We start from the raw sequence: 15,989 nt of genomic DNA, 5'->3' as shown, positions 1-15,989 counted from the left end.
ATCTCCAGGTTTTTTTTCAGGATGAAACACTTCTTTGTACAAAAACACTAAACTTGCCTTCCATACGAGCAACCCCTCGCCATCTCTGGTATGGTTTGTGTGTGAGAAAAGCTGTACAAAGGATCAACTATAATGATCCCAATATAGGTGTAAGAGTTTAGGAGGGATCTCATCCTGTGCTTAATTTATAAATAAAAACGTGCCGGTGCCCAAAGCTCTTCTCTGAAACATGTACCCCCTGAAATTAGATGTGGAGCACGGAATACTGTCACGCAGTCTGCGTCGTCTGTGATACGACTCGCCCTGACATCAAGGCCTGCGGCATCTCTCCTCTTCCTCGAGGATTGCCGTGGATCGACGCGACGGCCCGCTGTGAGCGTTTTGCTGTCACGGAAGAACTTTGCGGCACTTGCATGCCGAATGTATTGGGCGCACCGCAAGTCTGTGGAGCCACGGCTCCTACTTTTCACATGTAGTCTCTCCCCTTCCTGGGGCCCTGTTCTGCCTTTTTTGCTCCTCCTTTCTTGTTCCTAGCATGCTCTGGGAACTGGATTATTCACACCATTCCAACATGGCGGTTTCTTTCTTTTCTGTATTACCCACTACTTATCCAAAATTGACGCCTCTTACCTTCTGTTATGTCACTTCCTTTGCGTATTTAAGGAACCTGGTTCTCCATTGTCTTTGCATTACAACACTCTGTACTTCCTGTTAAGGTGTCCTCACTTCATTGGTGATTCTTGCTTCTCCCTGGTGTATCTTCACATCCTGTTGGCTGCTCCTAATTTTTGGATTCCATTTTGACTCTCCTGTTATATTCTGTTCCTGCCCTGGTCCTTCTTCTGGCTACTCTTTAACTTCCAGTGGTGGTCATCTTCCTTTTCTCAGGCGCTCCTGCCATTTTTTCCCTTTGAGGTTTTTTCCTCTTGGGACACCTTCTGGAGGGCACAGTCTGCTCGGATGTTCCTTTGTCACCAGCACTGCGGCTACCGGAAGGGGTCCCCTTTACCTTGGACAGACCAGAACCTACAAAGAACAGACGTTGGAGATCTCCACAACGTTTCGCAGCCAGACTAACATGACAACTGCTAAGGCAGTGTAGTGCTGAAGTAATCTCAGGCCTCTTTAATCCATTTATAGCTACTCTCTGTCCCTTCAGCACACACTCTGGCAGCTTTCTGCTTTCTCTCTTTGTGATGTTTTTTTTTTCTTTTTTTTTCTTCCTCCGTCTTTCCCATATGTCTTTTTTCGGGGCAGAAAAATAAGTGCTGGCTCTTAAAAAAAAAAAAAGGACTGATGGCCCGCACCGGAGACCACCAGCTCAAATTAAGCACTGATCCCAGCCATTTATGTAAAGAGGCGGCAAGCATAATGGTAGTACATGAAGATAACATAGACCATATAGGTGGCTGACTGGCTGGCCAGTTGTTGCCTCAAACTTAATGGCGATGAGCCGGAGCTCACGCTTCTGGGTAACAACCTTACTAACCAGGTCCCTGGCTGGGTTGTCTTGGTGGAACACTGAGCCCCAGAAATCACATAAAGAGCTTGGGTGTCTGTCTAAACAACGCTCATACCATGAAATCTTAGGCTCAGAATCTTCCAACAAGTTGTTATGGCATACTCAGAATGCTTAGGAAAGTGTTAGATCTTCTCCCTCTCCTTTCCAGGAGGCTTATTGTACAGGCACTAGTAATCTCTCAGCTGGACTACGGGAAGTCCTGGTATTTAGCCCCCTCACTACTTAATAAAAAGGCTACAGGTCATTCAAAATGCTGCAGCCCGTCTCCCTCATAATATTCCGAGACAGTAGTTAGCAAAACGGATGCTGCCAGACCTTCACTGGCTCCCTGTTGAACAGCGGGTTCAGTTAAAAGCCTTTTGTTTCATTCGTAGGACCTACCACAACAAAAGCTCTGAGCTACTACAAGCTCTCCTTGACCCTAAACCCTTGGCAGGGCTTTGAGATCGGTGAAGGAATATCTCGTAAGTGTACCAATCAGATTGTGCCAAACAGACTCAGAATCTATTTTCAGGAAATCTCTGAAAACATGGCTGTTTGTGAGGTAGCTGTTCCTTTCGGACTCTGTCGCAGAAGGAGTTGAGGTGTATGTGGTTGTTCCAAATGCTGAGAAGCTTTTGGGTAGCCATGTGCTCTACAACCAAAGTAGATTAGATTAGATATTATTAAAAGGTGATTAGTACCTTGTGGGACATGTCGAAAGAAGACTAATAGTGCTTCCATTTAAAACAATACTTGTAGGTTTCCAGGATGATAATTGTCTGATCTCTAGTGAAAGGACTTGAAATAACTAGATTGAATCGGCCATATAACCAGAACTTACGGTGGCACAAAATTGTTCTGGGAAAGGAATGTGGGTGCATTTGAAATGTTGACTGAAATATCAGGGGCAGCAGATGGTGCTGCCTGTCCAGCAGATTTTAACATCAATGTCTGGAACTTGTAAAGTAGTCTGTGTAAGGTAATGATCCATTCTGGTTCTTGACGATAGGACTAGGTGACAATAGAGCACAGAAAGTTGAATAGATATGCGTGGCAAGGTTAAACACGTTTAGAAGGAGTAGGGCTATTTTTTTAATTAACTGTTTCATTTAGCGCAAAACTTTTCTTATCAATAGCTGAACACTTAACACAAAAGAAGGTATAGCCATTTATACAGTGATGCATAGAGTATGCGACAGAGCGAGAGTACGTCTAATACATGAAAAGGAGAAGGACATATATTTTTTTTTAAAAGCCGGGAAACAAATGGGGAAAAGCTGTATCCTGTTTTATGCCATGTGTAATGCTGGAAGAGTAAAGTGGATGCAATCCAGAAGAGTGTTAAACTCTCTCTACATAGTGCAACAGAAAGTTCTATTTGACTTGTGGTCTTTTTTGTTTCTCAGATTTATTCTGGTCTTGCCCCTGGTATTCAGATATTGACCATTGTTGTGACCTTATTGAAGGGTGATGCAGGTACAGATTATTGTATGTGACAGGTCAAATTTTGATGTTGATATGAGCAAGGAAAGCAAAGGATTATTTGGCCTTTTCTTATCCACGATTACCTAGTCAGCTAAGTTCAGAACAGCTTTTATCGGAGAAATCATTGGCTTTGGCAACCTGATAGGATCCTTCATCATGATTTGTTTAGATTTGCGACTGTGCAGCAGATGTCAATTTTTTTTCAGGAAAGATGTGTTTCAGTTCTTAAGGGATGTTAAGGGATCTTTTGGCAATATGGCTTGCAGCATTAAGTTTAACCAGTAAAAATATAAAGAATTTGGTAAGAGGGATACAAATTGGTGAGATCCAGTGAAAAGAAATGTTCGAAGTAATTGCTGGACCGGTTATATGGCGAAAATTAGGAGAAACTTAGCCCCTCATTTTAAGTTTGGCGAGTGGAAAAGGCTGCCCGCCAAACTCTAGTGGTCAGGTTACCGCCTGTGCGGTCCCCTTCCTGCAGATCCTATTAAGAGTTTCCTGCTGTTTCCGCCCGCTGGCCGAGCGGAAAACAGCCCACAACATTGACATCTGCTGAATAATTGAGCTGGTGACAATGTTGCGGTGCGTCGGGTGCACCAGCACCCGTTGCGCCAGTGAAAAGTGCGATGGGGCTGGTCATGTGGACCCATGCCAAGTGCAACCACCATGTCAATTCTGGCAGAGAGAGGGGTAGTAATCCCCAGGGCAGCGCTGCTCTGGCGGATTGAGACCACCAGCACTGCCAGGCCGTTGGCCGGCAGAAACGTAGCCGTGTCGATGGTCTGACCGTGGCACGTTCACCACGGTCATAATGTGGAGGCAGGACCGCCACATTGGCAGTGGTCCGACCGCCACCACAGCCCTGGGCGTCTCAAGACTGCCAGGGTCATAACTAGGGCCTTAGTGTTGTCAAGGAAATATTTTACATCCTCTTTTATGGAGGGATTGGACACCCTATGTGAGAGCTGGGCATTGTTGTCGTACTAGTGAATGACAATGTTGTTGTGTGATACTATCGATCTCTGTGTCCCATGTGAAGGTTGAACCGGTAGCAGTTAGCATTGATCTTATTGACAGTCCACTGTTAAGAAGTGGGGAGGGCCTGGTCTGGAGCATGGAATCTTTACAAACTGGGAGCAGCTAGAGAAGAGGTAATGTCCGCTTAAGTACTTTGCCCTTGACACTCATGGATGAGGAAAGAATGTAAAGTAGTCTCGATCTGTGCAGCTTTGAGAAGATCCCAAGGTGAATGGAAAAACTCCTTTGTACAAAGGGGCTTTAATGACCCTCAGGGGAAAGGGTAAAGTACTTCTAGTACAAGATTTGATCAGCCTGGTTGGTATGGAGTAAACAGCCTATGAAGAAGACATTTATGATAGAAGTTTAAAAGAAGGCTGAGAAATTGAAAAGATGACTATGTTGGAATAAGGTGTTGCCCAATGGTAACAATTGATTTACAGAAAGATCTGAGCAAATGTGTAATACAATTTGGGAGAAATGACGTGTACCATTTATTAATATTCAGTGAATGAGACGTCAGCCATGTTTTGGTGAGAATGGTGCCATACTGGATATAAAATTATAATTTGTTGGTCAGCTGCCGGGATGTTTTAATTTTCAAAAAGTTGGGGTTTTAAGAGTCCATGTCTTCACAATTATTTGGAAATTTGACGGGCCTAGAACTAGCACAACATTTTCTATAGGTTTGTAGGGTAAGTAAAATCAGTGATGAGAAAGGTGTTCTTATTTCAGAGCTTTGTTTAATCATCTGTGGATCCTGATGCTGCGATGTCACTAAAGAGGCTTAACAAGGGCTGTGAGAGCACACTGGGGTGAATTTTGATCTGTGAACTTTTAATAGGTGTGTTTGGCATCTCACTGGCAGAGACAGTTTGAATGATATGGGACCTTAGCTATAGCTTTCAAATCAGAGCAAATAGATGATTCCTTTTTGATCCTTTTTGCAAGATACAATTATTATTTTGAAGGTGTGACCCATGTAGTGAATCTTTAAGGTCAAGAGTTGCTGCAAGTCTTAGGTTGCAAGTGTTTTTCAGAGCACGGCTCAAGGGATACTCAAAAGACATCAGAAGAGAAATGCACTGACTCAGAGATAACTAAGGTTTTGTTATGTTTGATAAAATAGGCTTAGTAACTTGGTGGCTTATGAACGTTGCAAAAGCAGAGGGCTGTGCTCTGTGACAGTTTGAGATGGACATGAGTTCCACTGTTGGTAAGGAATGAGAATGGAAGAATGAAATAGGATTTGTAAAGATCACTATTGCCTTGACAGGGCATTTTGGTGCAGAAGACTGACCTTCCACATAAAAACAGAAAGTGGGACCAGTTCTGGAAAAGCCACATTTATAGCTGTTTTTAGAGGTCCAATTCTTGTTCTAGGACCGTAAAACAAGCCCTACTGGGACATCCTGCCTGAGGGCTCATGATGCAGTATTGAAAGGGGGAAAAATCCTGAAATCCTCCAAACTCAACTGCCAGCAACTAGAAAAGAAGTGGCGTACTAGCGAAAAGACAGAAGACCATACCACCTTCAAAACATCCCTCAACCAGTACCATGACTCCTAAGAGAAACAAAGAAGAACGCTCTAGCAGACTGCATAAAAGCCTGCACAAACCACAGCAATAAGCTCTTCACTGAAGGAGTACTCCAATCCTGCAGCCACTTGGAACAATATCCCCCCCCCACCTCCTCTCCCCTCAAGAACTATGTGACACCCTGTCAGACTTCTTCCACAACAAGATCTCAGCCATTTACAAGAACTTCAAACCGCAACCCGCTGCAGCTGACAGCATAAGTATACTCAAAGCCAAAAACACAAACCCTAAACACCTGCTCACCCGTTTGGACCCTTTTCCAACTCAAGCTACAATCTCCATCATGAACTCTGCACACTCTAGAGTACGCACGGGGCCCATGTCCCCATCATATCTTCAACCTTGGTAGCAAAGCGATTGGCGAGGAGCTCAAGAAAGTCATGAAAGCCTCCAACACCACAGCCTCCTTCCCTGGGACTGAAACCACGCTGAAGTGAGTCCCATCCTGAAGAAGCCATCTGCTGACCCAGAAGATCCAATGAACTACTGGCTCATCTCCCTGCTCCCCTTTCAGGTGAAGCTTCTCGAAAAGGCAATCAACCAGCAACTCACCAAACACTTAGAACACTACAGCCTCCTGGAACCCTCTCAATCCAGATTCTGAGCCAACCACAGCACTGAGACAGCCCTGATCACAACCACCGATGACATCAGGTCCCTCCTAGACGTGGCGAAATAGCAGTCATCCCCCTGTACATGTCAGCTGTCTTCAACGCCGTCTCCCACCACATCTTGTTCAACAGACTCCACCAAATCTGAATCCAGGGAAAAACCATCAAATGGATTGCCTCATACCTCACCAGAAGAACCCATAGAATCCATCTCCCACCAAGAAGATCATCCACAGTTCCCCAGAAGGATCGTCCTTCAGACCCAGCCTCTTCAAAACGTACATGGCCAACATCGTCAGATCGCACAGACTCAACATCATCTCCTATGCCAATGACACCCAGCTCATCCTCTCGTTGTTAGAAGACCCCTCCACCACCAAAACTAGCTTCCACAGATGTCTGAGGAACGTGGCTAACGGGATGAAGGGCAACCATCTCAAGCTCAACACAGACAAGACCAAATTCCTCATCTTTGGGAACAACACCTCACCATGGAACGACACTTGGTAGCCTGCTCAACTCGGCATTTCCCCCTCCCCGACAGACAATGCCTGCAACCTCTGCATCATCTTGGAGAGCAAGTTATCAATGCAAAAACAGGTAAACGCAGTCTTGTCTGCCTGCTTCCACACCCTAAGCATGCTCTGTAAGATCTTCAGGTGGCTCCCAATCAACACCAGAAGGACAGTCACTCTAGCCCTCATCATTAGGAGGCTGAACTACAGTAGCACTCTTTAAGGAGGAATCACTGCAAGCCTCCTGAAGAGACAACAGACAATACAAAACTTAGCGGAAAGACTCATCCTTGACCTTTTAAGATGGACTTGCATCACCCGCACCTGAAGAAGCTACACTGGCTCCAGATATAGAAGAGATGCCAGTTAAGATGCTGACCCATGCACACAAAGCCCTGCACAATGAAAGACCAGCATACAACCACAAACAAATGACCTTCCATCAACCGACCAGACACCTGTGATCTGCCTCTCTTTTCCTTGCAGACACTCCCTGGATCCACCAATCCTACAGCAGAGAATGCTCCTCTTACCTGGCAGCCAACGCCTGGAACAAACTTCCCTTGCACCGCAGGAATGCTGCATCACTCCGGGAATTCAAAAAAGGACTCAAGACATGGCTGTTTGATCGAACAGAGCACTGTAGAGTAGCTAGCAACTCCAGCGCCTTGAGACCCTCATTGGTGAAATGCCTTGTCTTATAAATCCTGATTTATTGAAAGAAACTCACTGTGTTCTTCCTGTTAAAAAGGTAAGCCATTGCACTGATAAAGTACAGACGCCCATCTCTTGAAAACTGTGAAGAAGAATGGAATGGAAAAGATTATTAAAGGCCACTGACAAATCCAAAAGAATCAGAACTACTGGCTGCCTTTGGTCAAGGAGGCCACTTAGCTCTTCGGTTAAAGCCAGCAAGGCTATCTCCATGATGCCTGTAGGCATGAATGTCAGAGTTAGCTTTATTTAATAGAGGATGGTATGGTGGCTGTCCTACGAATCTTTCAGTAGATATCTAGGGGACGGTCCAGTAGTTTATCTGCCTAAGTGCATCATTTTTAGCAGGCAGGGGTTTGTTGGAGATCCAGATTTACAGGTAAGTAGTGCTTTATAGTGTCTTCCCGGGAGATAAGCGAAAGTATTTCCAACATTTGTTTGGGCTGCTGTGGTTCATTAATCTGGCAAGGTGTCTACTTAAGGGAAATATACATTTTAGCTATTTTATTTTAGAAAAATGGGCCAACTCATTTCACCAATCAATTGAGGAGATCATTTCTAGTTTTAAAGAATAGGGAGTGCTAATTTATTGACTATGTCAAACACTTCTCTCATAGATTTATTAGAGCATTTAATTCTGTCAGCTAAGTATGATGCACAAAAATGTTTGTGTTAATCTTTTACTGCTGGCATTTAAGTTATATCAACCTGTGGAAGGTATTCACATCTCCAGGGTCGTTCTATGTAGTCACACTTTTTATTCCCCTATCTTAATTTTTCCATAAACCATGGCTTAGAAGTTTTGTGATGTCTATTAGACTTAAAGAAAGCAGGGCTTAGCTGATCTGCAGCATTTAGAATCAATTTGTTGAAGTTAGAGGCATATAGATGCTCTGTGTCCTGTTCTTTCTGAATTTTGTTATTCGTTAGTGCATCAAGAGGAAATGGGTCAGTAATTTTAGACCACGACCCAGACGGTAGACTGGGGGAAGTGAGACTTTATAGGCATGATGAGTTTGATGGAATGGAAAAAGGTATTGAAAGATGCTCTGCCCCGAGAATTGGTATGGGTTTGTCACAGTGCAATGGTGTAAGTTTGAAAGGATATGGGTGGGTATATGGGTAGCCTTGTATGTAGGGTGATCACGTTTTTGCCTTCGACCACAATGGCACACATGGCATCTAGAAGGTAATTTCCATCTTTAAACTGGGATTATCAAGGTGAATGTTAGAATCTCATCGGATAGTGAAGGCAGACAATTTTGTGGCTAAGATGATAACTCTGCCTGCTAATAAATCAATGTTCAGATGGGCCCAGGGTACAGTAAATAAGCATACCAGGAAGGGCACAATAATCATTATTTTAAATTGAAAATGCTTGTTTTAGCAAGAGCAATGTCTGGCACGGGTGTTGTAGTGTTGGTGAGTAAGTTGGAATAGCTAATCAATATTCCTATACACGACTTTTGGAGCCTGTTACGATAACGATGGAGTCATCCAGAAAAATAACCTGGACTAGAATAGGAGTTGTTGTGTCACTTAGACATTTTTTGGTGGGAAAGAGTGCTGATCGTTCGGAATCCATTAGCCAGTCCTAAATGTCAAGGATAAGTTTTACCAGAGACCTGTTGTTAAGGAGTATAAAATTCAAGCCACTTGGGCATTCTACTTCTGAAACATATGGCTTCTTTAAAGAGGGATTAGAATTTTTAATTGAAAGAGAACGACGAGTCAGTACCACAGCGTTGAAACAGAATCAGCTGAATATTTAGACAGCTATTTTTATGAAGTAGCACTGGACTGTCTATTGGGCACCAGGCTGTTTTTGTGCAATAGCGTTTAACTGTCTAATAACAGAAACCGTAACTACCAGGGAATGTAAACTACACAGGTACATGCCCTCCCTTTCACCCACACAGCACCCTGCTCTAGGGGTTACCTAGGGCACACGTTAGAGTTGACTTTCATGTGGAGAAAGTGGAGGTTTAGGCTTGGCAAGTACTTTTAAATGCCAAGTCGGGGTGACAGTGAAACTGCACACACAGGCCTTGCAATGGCAGGCCTGGGACAAGGTAAAGGGGCTACTTAAGTGGGTGGCACAACCACTGCTGCAGGCTCACTAGTAGCATTTAATCTACAGACCCTAGGCACATAGAGTGCACTTTACTAGGGACTTATAAGTAAATTAAATAGTCCAATCAGGTATGATCCAAGGTTACCATGTTTAAAAGGGAGAGAGCATATGCACTTTAGCACTGGTTAGCAGTGGTAAAGTGCGCAGAGTCTAAAAGCCAGCAAAACAGAGTCCAAAAAGTGGAGGGAGGCAGGGAAAAAGTTAGGGGTGACCACCCTAAGGCATGTCAGGTCTAACATGTGTCCCCCCCCAGCTGAAAGTGGGGAGAGCTACCCGACCTCCTGGGAGCTCTCATCGCTAAGGCGGAAGTGTCAGGAGAGACCATCAGCATTGGCGTGGTCAACCCCTGGGCGATGCTCCACCATAAAGTCCATCTCCTGTAGGGAAATGGACCACCTGAAGAGTTTTGGATTCTCACCCCTCATCTGCATGAGCCACCTGAGGGGCCTGTGGTCTGTCTGAACCCGTAAGTGAGTCCCAAACAGGTAGGGTCTTAGCTTCTTCAGTGCCCAGACCACAGCAAATGCTTCTCTCTCAATAGCACTCCACCTTTGTTCCCGTGGTAGTAGTCTTCTGCTAATAAAGACTACTGGTTGGTCTGAGCCCTCCTCATTCAGCTGTGCTAGAACAGCCCCTATGCCATGCTCTGAAGCGTCTGTCTGCACAATAAATTCCTGGGAGTAGTCAGGGACCTTGAGCACGGGGGCCGTGCACATGGCTTCCTTCAGAGAATCAAAGGCTTTCTGACAGGCCTCTGTCCAATTCACCAACCTAGGTTGTTTCTTGGAAGTGAGTTCTGTCAAGGGGGACACAATTGTACCATAGCCCTTGACGAATCTGCAGTACTATCCAGTAAGGCACAAAAAGGCTCTCACCTCAGTCTGTGTTCTAGGTGGTTGCCAGGCCTTGATAGTTTCAATCTTGGCCTGGAGTGGCTGCACCTTGCCACCACCTACTAGGTGTCCCAAGTACACCACGGAACCCTGCCCAATCTGGCGCTTACTAGCCTTGATAGTCAGGCCTGCCTGTTGCAGAGCCTGAAGCACCTCCTTGAGGTGGAGCAGGTGTTCCTCCCAGCTGGAACTGTAGACAGCTATGTCGTCCAGGTAAGCTGCACAGAAGGCATCTTTACCAGCTAGGACCCCGTTAACAAACCATTGGAAGGTAGCAGGGGCATTTTTCAGCCCAAATGGCATCACCTGGAATTGGTAATGGCCATCAGGGGTGGAAAAAACAGATCTTTCTTTAGCCCCCTCAATCAGGCCGATCTGCCAGTCCCCGGAAGTAAGATCGAACGTACTCAGGAACTTGGCAGCGCCTAGCCTGTCAACGAGCTCATCAGCTCGGGGGATGGGGTGAGCATCAGTCCGGGTGACTGAATTGAGACCCCGGTAGTCCATGCAGAACCGGAGATCTGGCTTCGCACCTGGGGCAGTAGCCTTAGAAACCAATACCACAGGGCTGGCCCAGGGACTACTGGATTTCTCAATAACCCCCAAAGTCAACATCTTGGAGACCTCCTCCTTTATGCTGGCCTTCACCTTATCCGACAACCTGTACATTTTGTTCTTTACTGTCCCCTGTGTCAATGTCATGCACACAGAGGTGGGTTAGTCCAGGAGTAAGGGAGAACAGGGGGGAGAACTGCTCTAACAGCTCATAGCAGTCCCCTCTCTGGGTTAGAGTCAGGGAGTCAGAGAGAATGACACCCCCCACTGACCCATCCCCTTCTTTGACAGCGAGGAGGTCGGGGAGAGGTTCACTCTCCTCTTCCATGCCCTCATCTGTGACCAGGAGCATACTGACCTCAGACCTCTCAAAGTGAGGTTTGAGCCGGTTGTGATGGAGGACCCTTAGGGGGTGCCTAGGGATCTTGAGGTCCACTAGGTACGTGGCCTCCCCTTTACGCTCCTTGATGTCAAAGGGGCCAGTCCAGCGGTCCTGGAGAGCCCTGGGCTCTACTGGCTCCATCACCCAAACTTTGTCTCCAGGTGAGAACTCAACTAGAGTGGCCTTCTGGTCATATCACTCCTTCATCACCTCTTGACTGGCCTCGAGGTTACTCTGGGCCTGCTTCCAGAAGCGTTGGGTTTGTTTGCGGAGGGCCAGCATGTAGCTGACCACATCCTGGGGAGGTGACTGGGGAGCTTTCTCCCAGCCCTCCTTAACAATGCTTAGGGGTCCCCTGACAGGGTGACCATAGAGAAGCTCAAAGGGGCTGAACCCCACCCCTTTCTGGGGCACCTCTCTATAAGCAAACAACAGGTAGGGTTAGTGGGCGTCCCACTTACGCTTCATGGCCTCAGTCAGGCCACCAATCATGCCTTTCAGGGTCTGGTTGAATCTCTCAACAAGCCCATTGGATTGAGGATGATAAGGGGTGGTAAACCGGTAGGTCACCCGAAACTCATCCCAGATGGCCTTCATGTATGCAGACATGAAGTTTGTGCCCCTGTCAGACACGACCTCCTTAGGGAATCCCACACGGGTAAATATTCCCAACAGGGCTCTGATCACCACCAGTGCAGTCACTGTTCTCAGAGGGATTGCCTCTGGATAGCGGGTGGCATGGTCCACCAAAACCAGGATAAACCTGTTGCCCAAGGCAGTTTTGGGGTCCAAGGGACCAACAATGTCAATGCCCACCCTTTCAAAGGGGGTGCCAACGACTGGGAGTGGGAGCAGATGAGCTTTAAGCCGTTTCCCTGACTTCCCACTAGCCTGGCAGATGGGGCAAGCTCTGCAGAAGTTATCTGAGGCTGTCCTCATTCTGGGCCAGTGAAAGTGGGTGTCAAGCCTGTCAAAGGTCTTGTCTTGGCCCAGGTGTCCTGCCAGGGGAATGTCATGAGCCAGGCCTAGTAGGAATTTCCGGTAACACTGGGGGACCACCAGCACACGGGGTGCCCCAGGACCTGGAACCCTACGCTCACTGTGAAGGAGATCATTCTCCCAGTAAATATGGTGAGCGCCAGAGGCGTCACCTGCTGCGTGGGCTGTGGCCTGTTTCCTCAGACCCTCAAGGGTGGGGCATTCCTTCTGCGCATTGCAGAATGCTGTCCTGGTTGGCCCCCCCTCTACTTGCCAGCCAGGAAGTTCAGGTAGGTTACCCAGGTCAGCTATGTCCTCCCCGGTTGGCTCAGGGGCCTCTTCCTCCTCAGGGGTCTCGTCTACCACTGTGGGAACATTGGAGGCGGGTTTCCCGCGCCTCTTGCCCTCCCTTTTGGCAGCTTTCTGGGCCATCTTTCCAGGCTCCAGACGCCCTTGACTCCCTTCCCGGGCAGCCATGGACCGTGTGGTCATGCAGACACACTCAGGTAACCCTAACATCTCCAGGTGAGATCTGAGCTCTACTTCTTTCCAAGCAGTATGCTCAAGATCATTGCCTTACAGACAATCTACAGGGAGTGCAGAATTATTAGGCAAGTTGTATTTTTGAGGATTAATTTTATTATTGAACAACAACCATGTTCTCAATGAACCCAAAAAACTCATTAATATCAAAGCTGAAATTTTTGGAAGTAGTTTTTAGTTTGTTTTTAGTTTTAGCTATGTTAGGGGGATATCTGTGTGTGCAGGTGACTATTACTGTGCATAATTATTAGGCAACTTAACAAAAATAAATATATACCCATTTCAATTATTTATTATTACCAGTGAAACCAATATAACATCTCAACATTCACAAATATACATTTCTGACATTCAAAAACAAAACAAAAACAAATCAGTGACCAATATAGCCACCTTTCTTTGCAAGGACACTCAAAAGCCTGCCATCCATGGATTCTGTCAGTGTTTTGATCTGTTCACCATCAACATTGCGTGCAGCAGCAACCACAGCCTCCCAGACACTGTTCAGAGAGGTGTACTGTTTTCCCTCCTTGTAAATCTCACATTTGATGATGGACCACAGGTTCTCAATGGGGTTCAGATCAGGTGAACAAGGAGGCCATGTCATTAGATTTCCTTCTTTTATACCCTTTCTTGCCAGCCACGCTGTGGAGTACTTGGACGCGTGTGATGGAGCATTGTCCTGCATGAAAATCATGTTTTTCTTGAAGGATGCAGACTTCTTCCTGTACCACTGCTTGAAGAAGGTGTCTTCCAGGAACTGGCAGTAGGACTGGGAGTTGAGCTTGACTCCATCCTCAACCCGAAAAGGCCCCACAAGCTCATCTTTGATGATACCAGCCCAAACCAGTACTCCACCTCCACCTTGCTGGCGTCTGAGTCGGACTGGAGCTCTCTGCCCTTTACCAATCCAGCCACGGGCCCATCCATCTGGCCCATCAAGACTCACTCTCATTTCATCCGTCCATAAAACCTTAGGAAAATCAGTCTTGAGATATTTCTTGGCCCAGTCTTGACGTTTCAGCTTGTGTGTCTTGTTCAGTGGTGGTCGTCTTTCAGCCTTTCTTACCTTGGCTATGTCTCTGAGTATTGCACACCTTGTGCTTTTGGGCACTCCAGTGATGTTGCAGCTCTGAAATATGGCCAAACTGGTGGCAAGTGGCATCGTGGCAGCTGCACGCTTGACTTTTCTCAGTTCATGGGCAGTTAATTTGCGCCTTGGTTTTTCCACACGCTTCTTGCGACCCTGTTGACTATTTTGAATGAAACGCTTGATTGTTCGATGATCACGCTTCAGAAGCGTTGCAATTTTAAGAGTGCTGCATCCCTCTGCAAGATATCTCACTATTTTTGACTTTTCTGAGCCTGTCAAGTCCTTCTTTTGACCCATTTTGCCAAAGGAAAGGAAGTTGCCTAATAATTATGCACACCTGATATAGGGTGTTGATGTCATTAGACCACTCCCCTTCTCATTACAGAGATGCACATCACCTAATATGCTTAATTGGTAGTAGGCTTTCGAGCCTATACAGCTTGGAGTAAGACAACATGCATAAAGAGGATGATGTGGTCAAAATACTCATTTGCCTAATAATTCTGCACTCCCTGTACAGGCATGGCTCTACCTGCTCCCCAAAGCTATCTGGGTCCATCTCCCCCCGAGCGCTACACTAGTCAACCCAGGTGTCTGTCCAGTAGTGGACGGTGCCCTCTTGGAGCACTGGGGGTCGCCTTTATAGTGACCATACTGGTAACACTCCATGCATTTGGGGTTGGATTTCCCTGACTTATCATATGTCCCTGGCTTTTTCCCAAATCTGGAAAAGGAATGGTTGCCGCCCCCTCCCTGGGAATTCTTTTGGGGGCCTTTTGAGAGTTCCTTATCTGTAAGTTTATCTCCCCCCTCTTTCTTCTGTTGGGAACCCTGACCACCTTTGTGGGTGTCCCCCCCAGGTACCTGTTTGGATACTCTGGTGCTAACCCAGAGGTCCGCCTCCTCAGCAAGCTTCCTGGGATCAGACAGCTTACTATCTACCAAGTTCTGGCGCAACTCTGTATAGGTAACATTAAGCATATGCTCTCTCAGAATCAAGTCATATAACCCTTTATAATTATCTACTTTGTTGCCCCGCACCCATCCATTCAGTGCCTTACTGGAAAAGTCAAAGAAATCTACCCATGTTTGTGTGGTTTGTTTGGTGCTGTCCCTGAACCTCTGACGGTATCCCTCAGGGGTCAGCCCAAACTTGGCAAGTAAAATGGCTTTCTGAAGTAGGTATGTGTTTTGATCAGGTTGATCCAATGTGAGAAGTGTGTCCCTCCCCAATGGCGGCACATAACCCCACATAGCTACCCCCCATTGCCCTTCAGGAACCTCATGAGCCCTTAGTGCAACTTCATAAGCAGCTAACCATTTATCTGTGCCATATCCCACCACAAAACTGGGCACCACATTTTTGGGTATACGAACCTTCTTTTTTCCAGCAGGTCCTGTCTGTATGCCGCCACCATTATTGCTGGATTCAGACTGCTTTGCCTTGAGATCCAGCTCCTTGAGACTCAGTTCATGAGCCAATAACAATGTCTTTTCAGCCAAGGCTCTCTCAGCTGCAGCTTCAACTCTTTCAGCTTCAATCTGTTTGGCTGCTCTTTCAGCCTCAGCTTGCTTGGCTTCTCTCTCTGCCCTTCTTTCCTCCTGTTGAGCCTCAATTTTCAGTTTTGCCATTTGCAATTGGAACTCCCTTTCCTCTCTCCTTTCCTCTGCGGTCAGGCTTTGCACAGAGACACTGCTCCCTGGTCTGGAAGGGGGCACAATTGCAGTGGTAACATGATCCACTGATAGCAACAAATCCTCTGGGGGGCCATTTTCTGGCTCATCTTCCTCATCATCCTCTTCTAAATGGGCTTCTGCCCAGGCCCTCAGCGCCACTTGAAAGTCCTCCTTTTTGGAGGCCCCTTGGGTGGGTACTCTCATTGCCATGCAGAACCCTCTTAGCTGTTTGACCGTATATGTATCCAACAGGCCTAGGTCAAAGTCTCCTACTTGAGACCCCGTCAGA

General features: G+C 46.5%; 1 protein-coding gene across 2 annotated transcripts in view; it reads left to right on the top strand.

The window, feature by feature from the left end:
• The window catches only part of DNMBP (dynamin binding protein), a 469,368-nt gene that overhangs the window by 162,713 nt on the left and 290,666 nt on the right, over nt 1-15,989 (top strand). The gene's annotated exons all lie outside the window — the stretch shown is intronic.

The sequence above is a fragment of the Pleurodeles waltl genome, chromosome 6 (assembly GCF_031143425.1).
Source record: "Pleurodeles waltl isolate 20211129_DDA chromosome 6, aPleWal1.hap1.20221129, whole genome shotgun sequence".
Taxonomy (NCBI): domain Eukaryota; kingdom Metazoa; phylum Chordata; class Amphibia; order Caudata; family Salamandridae; genus Pleurodeles; species Pleurodeles waltl.
The sequence above is the reverse complement of the archived record's forward strand: the minus strand, read 5'-3'. Positions and strand labels throughout refer to the sequence as shown.